The following is an 11,434-nucleotide window of genomic DNA, read 5'->3' on the forward strand; positions in this document are numbered from 1 at the left end:
CTATATTCATTTTATCTTGCTTTGTTTTCTTTGTATCCCTGTTATCATCTCCTGTAAAAATTATGGTCCTGTGCATCTTTCCACTTGAGAATATAAACTCCGTGAAGACAGGGAGGAACTTTGCCCATTAGGGCACATAATAGGTACACGTAACAGTATATACTTGTTAGATGAATACATTTTTGCAGGAATGAATGAACTATCTTAGATTAATAAGTGTTTACTAGGGTTCAGGATTAAGTATGATGCATGAGTTCTAAATACTGAAAACGTTTTTTACAAGATGGTGGCTATTGAGTAGGTAACTGACAAAGTCTGCTGTAGAATATGAATACTTTACAGAAAAGATAATATAAGTTGCTAATAAACATAGGAAAACATGTTCAGAGATATGAAATTAAATATTGGTGATCTCTTAATTGACAAAAATAGAAAAGTGATATATTCAGCGAGGAGACATGCATTATTTATTATTTTGATAATGGAAGAGTGAGTTGTTATAACTCTTTTGAAAGTAACCAGGTAGGATCTGTTAAATTAAAATATTAAAAATTCACTTTTGGGAATCAAACTGAGAACAACAAAATATAGAATATTAATTGTAGAATTTTACGGTAACAAAAACTGCAAATAATTTATATGCTCATAAATAGGGATAGGGTTATAAATATATACAATACTTATAACCATAACATATACAAGTATTACATTTGATTTAAATTTGAGAAGATGCCTATGATATGTCTTAAAAACAATTCAAAAGTGAAATAAATGGCAGCATTGTACTTTGACAAATTACAATGAATAAATATATTTATAGTCAGTTTACATATATGTACACGTATTTGAATAAATAAAAATATGAAAAATACACAAAGGATATTAACTTTATCATAGGGAGATGGGAATGGTCCTCAGTGTGGTGTTATTGAAAGGTGGTAGAAACTTTAAAAGGTGGGGCCAGGGGAGGTCTTTAGGTCATGGGAGAAATGCTTTCAAAGGGGATTTTGTAACCCTGTCTCCTTCCTCTTTCTTTAGGCCCCAAAGCAATGGGATCAACAGATCATGATCTTTTCTCTTTTTAAATGATTATCTCAGGTATTGTTATAGTGACTAAGAGCTGATTAACACAGAGGCTAAGTTTAAAATTTGCATGTTGGGCCAGCAGGCTGGAAACCTAGGAGAGCTGATGAGCTATTTCCAAACTGGAGACCCAGAAAGGTTGGTGTTCCAGTTTCAGTTGGTAGGCTGTATGCTGGTGGAGGCTCAGTTTTCTTGTTTTATTTATGCCTTCACCTGATTGGATGAGGCCTGACCATATTATGAGTGGCAGTCTGTTTTACTCAAAAGTGCACCAGTTTTAAATACTAGGCTTATTCAAAAACATCCTCACAGATACACTAAGAATAATGTTTGACCAACTGCCTGGGAACCATGACCCAACCAAGCTAACACATAAATTAACCTTCACCACTGGGTTTGGTGGTGAAAGCCTGTAATCCTAGCACTTAGGAGATTGAGGTAGGAGCATTGCTGTGAATTCAAGGCCATCCTTGGTTACATAATGAGTTCAAAATGAGCCTGGACTACATAGGGAGACCCTGTCTCAAAACAGAACAAAACAAAACAACCATTGGCGAGAATAATTAATAAATTATCTGATATATTAGACTATTTGGAAAATAATATAGAGAAACAAAAACATGGAAAAGTAATGATAGGAAGGTCCACAAGAAGTACAAAAATTATAAACAAGGCCTTCAGTGGGAGAAAGACATAAAGTTGTAGAAGAAATGACATTTATTTGTATTATATGACTTGGCCCTTCTATAAACAAAATTTCATGATAATGGAAGCATTAACTTGATTGAGCCAGAAGTTGTTACATTATTATATTGGTAAGATGGGGAAATGATATGAGACAATTAAATACTCACCTGCCAAAACAAGAAAAATATATATAATGACTGAAAAAGTCATTATATGCCCAGAAGCTTAAAATATTTACAAGTACCTTATTTAGAACTGTGGAACTAAATATCAAAAGAAACACGGGACTTGACAGTGATTGCCTTTGGGTGTTATCAATGGAATGGAGAAGGATGTGGCAGAGGTCCATTGTCTTATAGCAAAATTTTATTTTTTTTAAGCTTTTTCATGCATTATTTTAAGAAAAAGAAAATCAATTAAAAGTAAAAACCAGTCTTTACAGGATCACCCAGCAATGCTTCTTTTACTGTTTTTCATAAATTAGTGTATATTTCTAAGACCTGAAAGAAATCAGCTTCAGGGCAAAAAATAAGTTGGATAATTTAACATTAAGACTAAAAGAAACCTCAAGATTTCTGTCTCTCTTTTTGATTGAATTTCACATGAATCATTATGTATCGGTATTATTAGAATGTCCACTATAAATAAGGAGATGCATTTATTTTCTCAACATAAAACAAAAAAGTCATTAGGAAGTAGGAATGGTGTAGAATGCATAGTTATTAATAGATGTGTTAGAGGGCACCTCAAATGGTCATCTGAAAAAAATTCTTCCGTGTAATGATCTTTATAGATTATGTTAGAAGTTTACATATTAAACTATATGGCAGTGTCTTGTTTAGGATAGTGTCTCCATATATATAGTCACATGCATAGTATAAAACTATAAGACAGTCTAATACTTTACTTTATTTTTAGGTACAACCTTGTCCTCTCAGGAAAGTTGAGATATTACTCTCTCCACTTCCAGGATGTATTTACCTATTGTGAATTTGAATGACCATTCTTTCCAGTGCATCTATTGAAATGACTTGCAATGACTATAAACTGTATGCTCATGGAATCCAGACAACATGCTGTTTTCTTCTTATTCTTTTTAGTTCTTAGCACTCATATCTTATACATTTATATAAATTGTTCCTAGTTCTCTCATTTTAGGTTTTTTAGTTTAGCTAAGGACACCACAACATCACTGTAAGTAGTACAAGAGCCCTTGTCTAATGGTAGAGCAGAATATTAGCAGTCATGTGTATAACTCTGCTTGTGAGATACTACAGCTGCTCTTTGACGTATGAAGCAGTTACATCCACATAAACCCTTGGTAAGTTAAAAATGTCTAGTCAAAAGATGCAGTTGCCATATGTAACCTACTGAGCATCATAGCTTAGCAAAATCATACATTATAGTCCAGCTTGTTGTCACTTATAATCCTGTGGCTGACTGAGAGCTGCAACTCATTGCTGCTGCCCAATCTTTTAATAGAGAATTGTAATGCATTATTACTGGCCCAAGAAAAGATGAGGATTCAAAATTCAAAGTAGGGCTACTGACTGCATATTACTTTTCCATGATTGTAAAGTTTAAAAGTCATAAATTGAATCATTGTAAATTGGGAACATCTATAATTACAAGTAGAACAAAAATAAGTCTGCTAATTATAAGACATTTCTTGTTAGTTTCCAAATATTGTTCATCTTGGTAGACAACAATAGATTTGTTTGCTTTTCCAAATATAGGCACAAAAAAAAGAAAGCAGATGAGAAAGTTCACATTTTAGGTGTCAGGTCTGTCAATTGAAAATAGAAAAATAGTATTTCTAATAACTGTACAGAAGAAATTTGTGAAACAGAAATACATTAAAAACAAGAGCAAGTCTGCAAGATTGTGAAAGTTGGTACTTGAAATGGATAAAGTAAAATCATGGCAAAAACAAAAACAATGAAAACAAGACCCTGTACATATTTTCCCCTGGTAGATCAATATGCTCTATTTCAAGAAGATGGATTAGTATTTTGTTTTTCTATTTCTGTATTTGGAGAAAATCACAAAATTGTTGAAACTCTAGGTGAAAGACTAATATACCCCAACTTTATCTTATTACCCATTTCACATACACATGTATAGTTTTATTGCTATTAAAAGTAATTACTTGATTTTGATGAAAACTTTGAGTATATTTTATATTTAAGGAGTTTTCCAGTGCTGATGATTACAGTGTGTTTTACTTCCTGCCACCCTGGAAGTTCTTGCAATTTCTTTATCATAATTTCCAGATTTCATATTCCACATAGATAATGTATACTTATAGGGAAATGCTAGTGATAAAATTAAATCTCTTACTGACTTTGTAAAATTCTTAAAATTGATGGATAAAAATGATACACTAATAAACTACTTTAAAAAGAGAATGAGAACAAAAACATTGTAATCCCATTATAAAGTTTAGAATATATGAGATTTTGCATTCAAATTGATTTTGAAAACCAAACCAACTTTACAAATTTCTCCCTGTTGTATATTAAACATGATCAATAAGGATACAGTAATAGAAGTCTAATAATAATTTCAACCATTCATTTAGCAAACAAAATAATACTAAGTATTGCTGGATCAAAAGAGTTTCCTTGTTCTTTGTATTTAAATGATGATTTTAATAGGTGGGATGGTCAGGGGAAGGGTAATAAGGGAAAAGAAAAAAAATGTGAGAAAATGAAAAGATGGAGCGAAAGTGTTTGTAAATGGGGAGGGGGGGGAAGGGAGGGCAGGGACGAGGGGAAAAAATGAGAACCAATACCTGTCATGTAGAGGTACAAGATCCCAACAATGAATGTAACTGTACTGTATCCCTAAAATGTACCAGTAAATTCAATTATTTAATAAAAAATAAATTATAATACTCATGTAAATAACCAATTTATATTTAAACATTTTAATCAAATAAAGTCTATATGAATATATTTCATACTTTGTTATAATTTAGGAGAAAATCAGAACTTCATAGTGAAATACTTTCAATTTCAATAATAATATTCAACAAAAATAAATGCCCATAAAACTGGAAGGATATGTAATAATCTTTTGTTGCATTTTTCATATTAAACAAAAATTTAAAAATATGACAGTTTCATTGTATTCAACAATTTTTCCTAACTAGATATTTGCTCAGTTCATGTTAATATAGATACTATTACATGTTGTATTTCATGAATATTTGTTCCACTGTTTTTGCTTCAAAAATACCTTTTCCTTTTTTTACTTACATAGAAAGTATCATAAGTAAAATTAGAAAATAACTCATTTGGGTGACAGAAATACCACATTTCTGTATTCATTAGGTTATATGTATTTCTTCAATAAAAATAGGAGACACCTTGGACAATAATGAGAATTAGAATTTATTTATTATTTGTGGGTACCATGTACAGTTACTAAGCTGTAGGCAGGAGATAAATGCTCCATGAAGAAGGCATATTATTAGGATTTATTCTGAGTAAATAAAAACATCTAAGTGAATATTTGAAAAATTAAATATTTTTAAAAAAGCTTTTGGCACGGTACCTGACTTAATAAATACTATGAAAAAACAAACATGAAACATCAGTGATTTTAATATTTTTTATACCATCATTATCACATATAACTTGAAAATATTCATTTGACATTTTACAATATAATTTTAGATACTGTTACAAAATATTATTTTACAAGGTCACTTTTTAGCATTATATTTCCTCAAAATGGTGATGCAGTAGTTAATGTGGTCTTCAGTTTTGTAGGCAGCTAACACCTGGCTCACTGAGACTAACATTTTCACACCAACAAGTAAAACTTGGTAAGATAGATTATCTAATGCACAGATCTTGTGCTGTAGTTACAGTGTTAAGAAGTCCTTGTCATTATGAATGTGCATTATGAGTATATTGTACACAGTCCTGGTATGCAAATGTGTAGCATTCAGAGAAGTGAAATAATTCTGTGTTATTATTATCTTTGTAAATTACATCTTAAGAGTTTTTGAGGACTTTATGATAGCAGTTTTCTATAGTCACAGTCATACAGTATATGCAGCACAAAGTGTTTTCTTTCACTATTAACAATAACTGAGCCAATGAAAATGCTTTTTAAATATACACCCGGCAGGCAGTTATCTGGCTCTTCCTTCATACTATCCACAAACCATCTTTTACCGTCTTTTAAGACAGCATACGAAACAGCTTTGTAAACATCTGTTTTTCATTGTTGATTGTTAGGAAAACTGGGGATTTTAAATGCTTCTTTGGAATACTCTTAATCCTATCAAGAAGAGTAATTTGTATATGTTTATCTTTTCTTCTTTAGATTGTTCTTTTACATTGTAAAAATATTCATATACTGTACTTCATTTTAAAAAGTTACTTAAGGGTGATAATATTTTTACAGGTATTTAAGGACATAACTTTGTATTAGTTGAAATTATTAGTAACTAGGCTATATTATACATAAAGGACGTAGGGCAAATATAGACTTAAATATAATGTGCTTTTGAATCATTTTCAGAGCTATCTTGGACATATTCCATATTGAAATGTAGAAAATATAAGGAAAAGGTATTTGGTAGCCAACAGACATATTAATTTAGAGCTCCAAATCTCCTTTCATAATTGTTCTTGGGAAATATGCTTTATTTTCATAGGCATTTTCCATTGCAATAATTGAGCCATTAATGTCAACAGAATATCTTTGGTAGTGATATACTAAGAAGGCTTTGCAGTAATACAGTGTGACATCCTGCTAAATGAGAAGGATCTTTTGCAATAATTACTTTAAAAATATTAAAATTCTGGTCTGGTTGTTCTGAATTTTAATGTAAATGCAAATATATCTATCTCTTGAGAACAGAGCATCCATAATTTAATAATTAAATAATAAGTAATAACTAATAATTTTTAACCTATAAATAGGCTTAAGTAGCAAGAGTAAGGAATATTAAGAGAAGCAGTTGATTGTTAATAAAAACTTTTTTTCAGAGTGTACTCATTTAAAACATTTTATAACCTTTATTAAATTACTATCTTACCATGCAATTAGAATGTATTGTCATTTTTTAGTTTTAAAAGACTTGTACTTCATTAGTTTCTAAACTGGTAGAAATTGGAATCTCACTGTTCACTATATCTGCTTTTTACTTTTTGCTTTTCAAAGTTGTAGTGATGTAGAACTAGGCCTTATCACTGCATACAAAATTAATTGAAATGACATATTGTTGCAGTTTCTATGACAACCATATCATGATGCTAATGTTCTTAAAAATTTATAAACTATAATCTGTAATATGCTAATTCTAGTGAACATAGTTCACACTTATTTGCTTAATATTCATTTTAGCACTAAACTTTGTCAACTTTGGAAGTAGGTGGATAACATCATACACAATTACAGGGGCTTTATATATTAAGCCTTTGAATTTAAAACTTTTTCTCTGAAAATATAGAACTTTGTGTGAATAAGTGTTTTCCATTTGTTATTTTCTTAAACAGACATGAATGAACTTGAGGATGACCATTGTTGCAGGTTCTTAATATTATCTTCCTCTCCTTCCCTCATTAGAAAGATCATGTGTTCAAACCTAATGTAAAAGATGCGGATACAAACTGAAAATTCAATAACATGTAATGAGTTAAGTAGCAGCCAACATTCAGATATTTGGGAACACTTCACCTATTTTTTAGCTTTCATCTGTTTGATTTTAGGAAATAAATACCTCCATCACATGTGAACAATTATGATGCATGTTAAAGATATAAAACTTAGCAAGTTATAGAATAATTTTGCATAAAAATTATACAATCTGATTTGGAATACAGCTCCAGGTTTCTTTTAGATATGACTTAGAAGTAAAGTGTTATTTGGAATTGGTTTGTAACTATAGTCTACTTAAAGCTTTTTGAGATATATCATTTGTTAAATCAGAAAAACTACTTTTGGAAATGTATAAATTTATCAGTTAATGCAAACAGTTGGAGTAATTTAAATAGTATATACCAGATGAAATAAAGTAATAGTGTGTTGAATCATCAAATACTGAATACAGTGCTTCTGCTGGCATAGTTAATAAAAATTAACTTTCAGTATATGTGCAATAAATTTTAATTAATATTTATTGAGTCATAAAAGGTATAAAATATAAATCTTGAGTTAGCATACCTTTAAATATTTGCCTTGTACATATTAGACACTCAGTACACGTTTAAGTGTGTTTAACATATTTGTGATATTTTTAAAAACATATAACAAAAATCCTGAAATTTAAAAATAGCAATTGTGATTTTAGATTTTTAAGTAACATTTTAAGTTTAGAGAATTTAATCCAATTCATTTTTAAAGCACAATGCTAACACATAAGAATATGTAAAACAAAGTTACTAAAATAAACTATCAAATTTTTATGCACTGGTAATATTGGTCAATTAATGTTTTATTTTTTGATATTTATTGGTGAGCAATTTTTGAACATTCTTTTGTGCATGTGATTTTTTTAACTTGTATTTTTTCTAGGTATTGCAGTAGATCTAATGCTGATTTATGAAATCTTTCCAATGTGACTAAAATGTAAAATGAATGCAATGGGAGGAGTCATTTTAGCGGATGGCAAGCCTTATGTTTGGAAGAGGTAAGTGTTTCTTTAGACAGAAGCACATATGAAGGAATATGAATATTTTAGCAATATCAAAAGAATGTTATCATGAGGGGTACTTTGAATTTTATTGAATAAAATTTGCTTCTGTGGTTGCATTATCCTATAACCCTTCATCATATTTTTCCTTTCAATGTTTTTTATATTCATATTTTTCTGTATAATTATCTAGACTACATTTAGTCAGGAAAAAATCCCTATAATTCTATTTAACAGTGTAAGAGAAATATTTGGATGGCTGATAAAAATTTCAGTTTTCATCTGAACAATTCAGTGGCGTTAGTTTTGGCAGCCTTAAATGATGAAAAAAATAAACCCATTGCCTTAGGAAATTTTTTTTTGGATAGCATTTAAAAAATGTTACATGTTGTATTTTTAAAAAAATACAGTTGATAGGTATATTTTAAAAAAATATCAGTAGAGGTTTACAATGTATTTCTACCACATTGTATGGTGTTTTTTTGCCACTATTATTCTATTTATATTAAAGCAGAGCATATAGACTGAATAATGACTTCTATGTTGTTAAGATTTTTGTTTAAAAATTATGGAATTGGTCTCTGATTGCACATGTGATATGTGTTATAGTTACTATATTTCTCATTAAATGATGTTTCTACCTAGACTTAGTTTCTGCCAGTTATGTTAGGATTCAATGTATATTTCTTCCATTTAAGGTAGAATGAACTGCCAGAATTATGTGTGGCAAAGGCAAAGCTCTTTTGAGTTAAGGCTCTGGGGACATTATACAAGTCTAATGTTCTTCCATGAGGTTGGCTTACCCCACTAAAACTAAGAAATGAGATGATTTGAGGCTATTGCATACTTAAAGTTTTCATAGTGGATTAGACTAGCATTACTTAGTACAGGTGTTTCTATAATTGGGATTCCCTGGGAAAATTCAGAACTGTGTTCAATAACACTCAGCTTTCCACACGAGTGGAGGAGTGGTCCAGTGATAATTTGCTAGGCTGTGGCGTGAAACACAGAAATGGGGTCTGGCTTGGGGGCCTGTTGCTTTTTCTTCTTTGAAGACATTCTCTGTTGTCCATTAGTGTTAGATTGCTGCTGTTCTATTTTAAAATTTTAATTTATTATTTATTTATTGCTGACTAAAATATTATTTATTTATTGCTGCCTAAGTTGGAGTCAGCCAGAACTGATTTATACTTTCATATAATACAAACTAGTGCCCAAGTATCATTTTTGTTATGTAAATCGAATTCTTCTTCTTCTGTAAAACATTATGTTTAAACACTATCTCTGTACCCAAGCTGCAGGAAAAATGACCCAGGTGCCCTTTGGGCACAGTTCACCGAGGAGGAGGACCTTTGTTGGAACTTTATAGATGTCTCCAAGCCTCAAAGGCAATGTCCAGGAACAACAAAGAACGACCACAATATTTTGTTCCAGGATTAAGCTAGGGTATTCTTAAGCCTGGTTTCCTTATAGAACAAGACAAAAGTACACTACAGGAAGAACAGTGAGCAAATGAAAACAGGTGATACAAATAATAAGTCATTACTGTTTTATCTAATCCATTGTTAGCTACTCAGGAGGGCCAATTGCCTGAGAAAGGAGCAACTAGAGTTAAGCGCCCAGCTCTAGCAGCAGAACGTTGCTCTCCTGCACCCAGTTTTCATTTCTGAGACCTCTGTTTTTGACCTTGGGTCTGGCTGCAAGCCTGAGGCCCTTTTTTCTCCTCCTGTCCTGCACATGGAGAGCAAGTGGGAGATGAGCCCCAGGGAGTGCGGGTTCTGGGCTGAGCCGAGGTCACTGCAGAAGGGCAGTGGATCTGTGGCTTAGACCCGGACGGATGCTAGCCTCTTCAAAACTGCTCTACCCTCTGCCTCTGCCCTGGCAGTTAGTGCTTGAAATTTGTGATCTGCAGTCCCTGCCTGGGAGCTGCAGGCTCTTTGATCCGAGCTTTGTACTCTGCTGGGAGAATGCGCCTTCTTTCCATTCCCGGCTACTGATTTCAGCTAGTGGGCGGCTTTAGCCTTCACTCCTCTCGGTCCGGTCGCGGAGGGCAGGCCTTGCCTCAGTGTATTGCCCCGACGGCATGGTGTGCTCCCCTTTGCTTCCCTTTCAAGCAGTTCCAAGAGGTCGCCCAGGCTGCCGAGTCGGAGTGACTAGGAGGTCCCCACCGCGCTCGCAGTCTCGCGCTCGACCTCAAGGTGGCGACTTAGGCACGTAAACAAAGCGAGGCCAAGTCGGACAGCTGGCACCCTAGCGGCGCATCCTCTTCTCCTAGTTTCCCCCGCTGCTCCCCAGAGGGCTGAATTGACTGTTAAAGGGACCCTAGTTTGGATGAGGAGAGTGTCAGAAGTGTGTGTGCGGGAGTGCGTGTGTGTGTGTGTGTGTGCGCGCTCGCGCGCGTGTGTATCTATATGTGTGTCCGTGTCCGTGTCCGTGTCCGTGCGGGCGCCGAGGCGGCAGAAAGTGGTGATGTGGTGGAAGCCCTTGACCGAACCCGTCTGGGACGCCGCGAGCCTCCCCTGTATCACCTGAGTGAGCCCTCAGGCCAAACCACCAGGCGGGCTGGGACTTCTAGAGCACTGTGCGGCCCGAGATGTCTCGAGCAGTGAGCAACTGGCAGAAGGACAGCGGGTCTCGTCGCTGCCGGCAGCAGTAGATTTGCTAATCTCTTTTCATGACACTCACGATCTATGCGTGGAGAGACCTGGAAAATAAAGCCCTCCGCTGCGCTTGTGCCCTTCTCCCGGTGCATACAGGCTGACCCGAGTGGTAGCGGTAGTTGGGGGTGGGGAAGAGAGAGATACAGACATCGAAAGAATAAACGTGCGACAGTCATACAGTCTTACCTCCTGGACGAAAGGACACGGTTCCTAGAACTGAGATTTCCATAGCCAGTCTGCATCCCAGCTGTTTCTCCCGTAGGCGCTTTCCTGCCTAACACCGCCTTCTAACTTGGACAAGGCTGGAGCTGCCTCCCTCCTTTTCCTCCCCCCCCCCCCCCCCCCCCCCCCC

At 34.1% G+C, this 11,434-nt stretch overlaps 1 protein-coding gene across 2 annotated transcripts in view; it reads left to right on the forward strand.

The window, feature by feature from the left end:
• Positions 1-8,308: 8,308 nt before the first annotated feature.
• The window catches only part of Sox6 (SRY-box transcription factor 6), a 557,563-nt gene continuing 554,437 nt past the window's right edge, over positions 8,309-11,434 (forward strand). For both annotated transcript variants that reach the window (XM_010615190.3, XM_010615191.3), the window contains exons 1-2: positions 8,309-8,419; positions 9,718-9,944. The gene's annotated coding sequence lies outside the window, so the exon portion shown is untranslated. The remainder of the gene's footprint in view (positions 8,420-9,717; positions 9,945-11,434) is intronic.

This window comes from Fukomys damarensis, unplaced genomic scaffold, assembly GCF_012274545.1.
Source record: "Fukomys damarensis isolate Sample0158 unplaced genomic scaffold, DMR_v1.0_HiC HiC_scaffold_16, whole genome shotgun sequence".
Taxonomy (NCBI): Eukaryota; Metazoa; Chordata; class Mammalia; order Rodentia; family Bathyergidae; genus Fukomys; species Fukomys damarensis.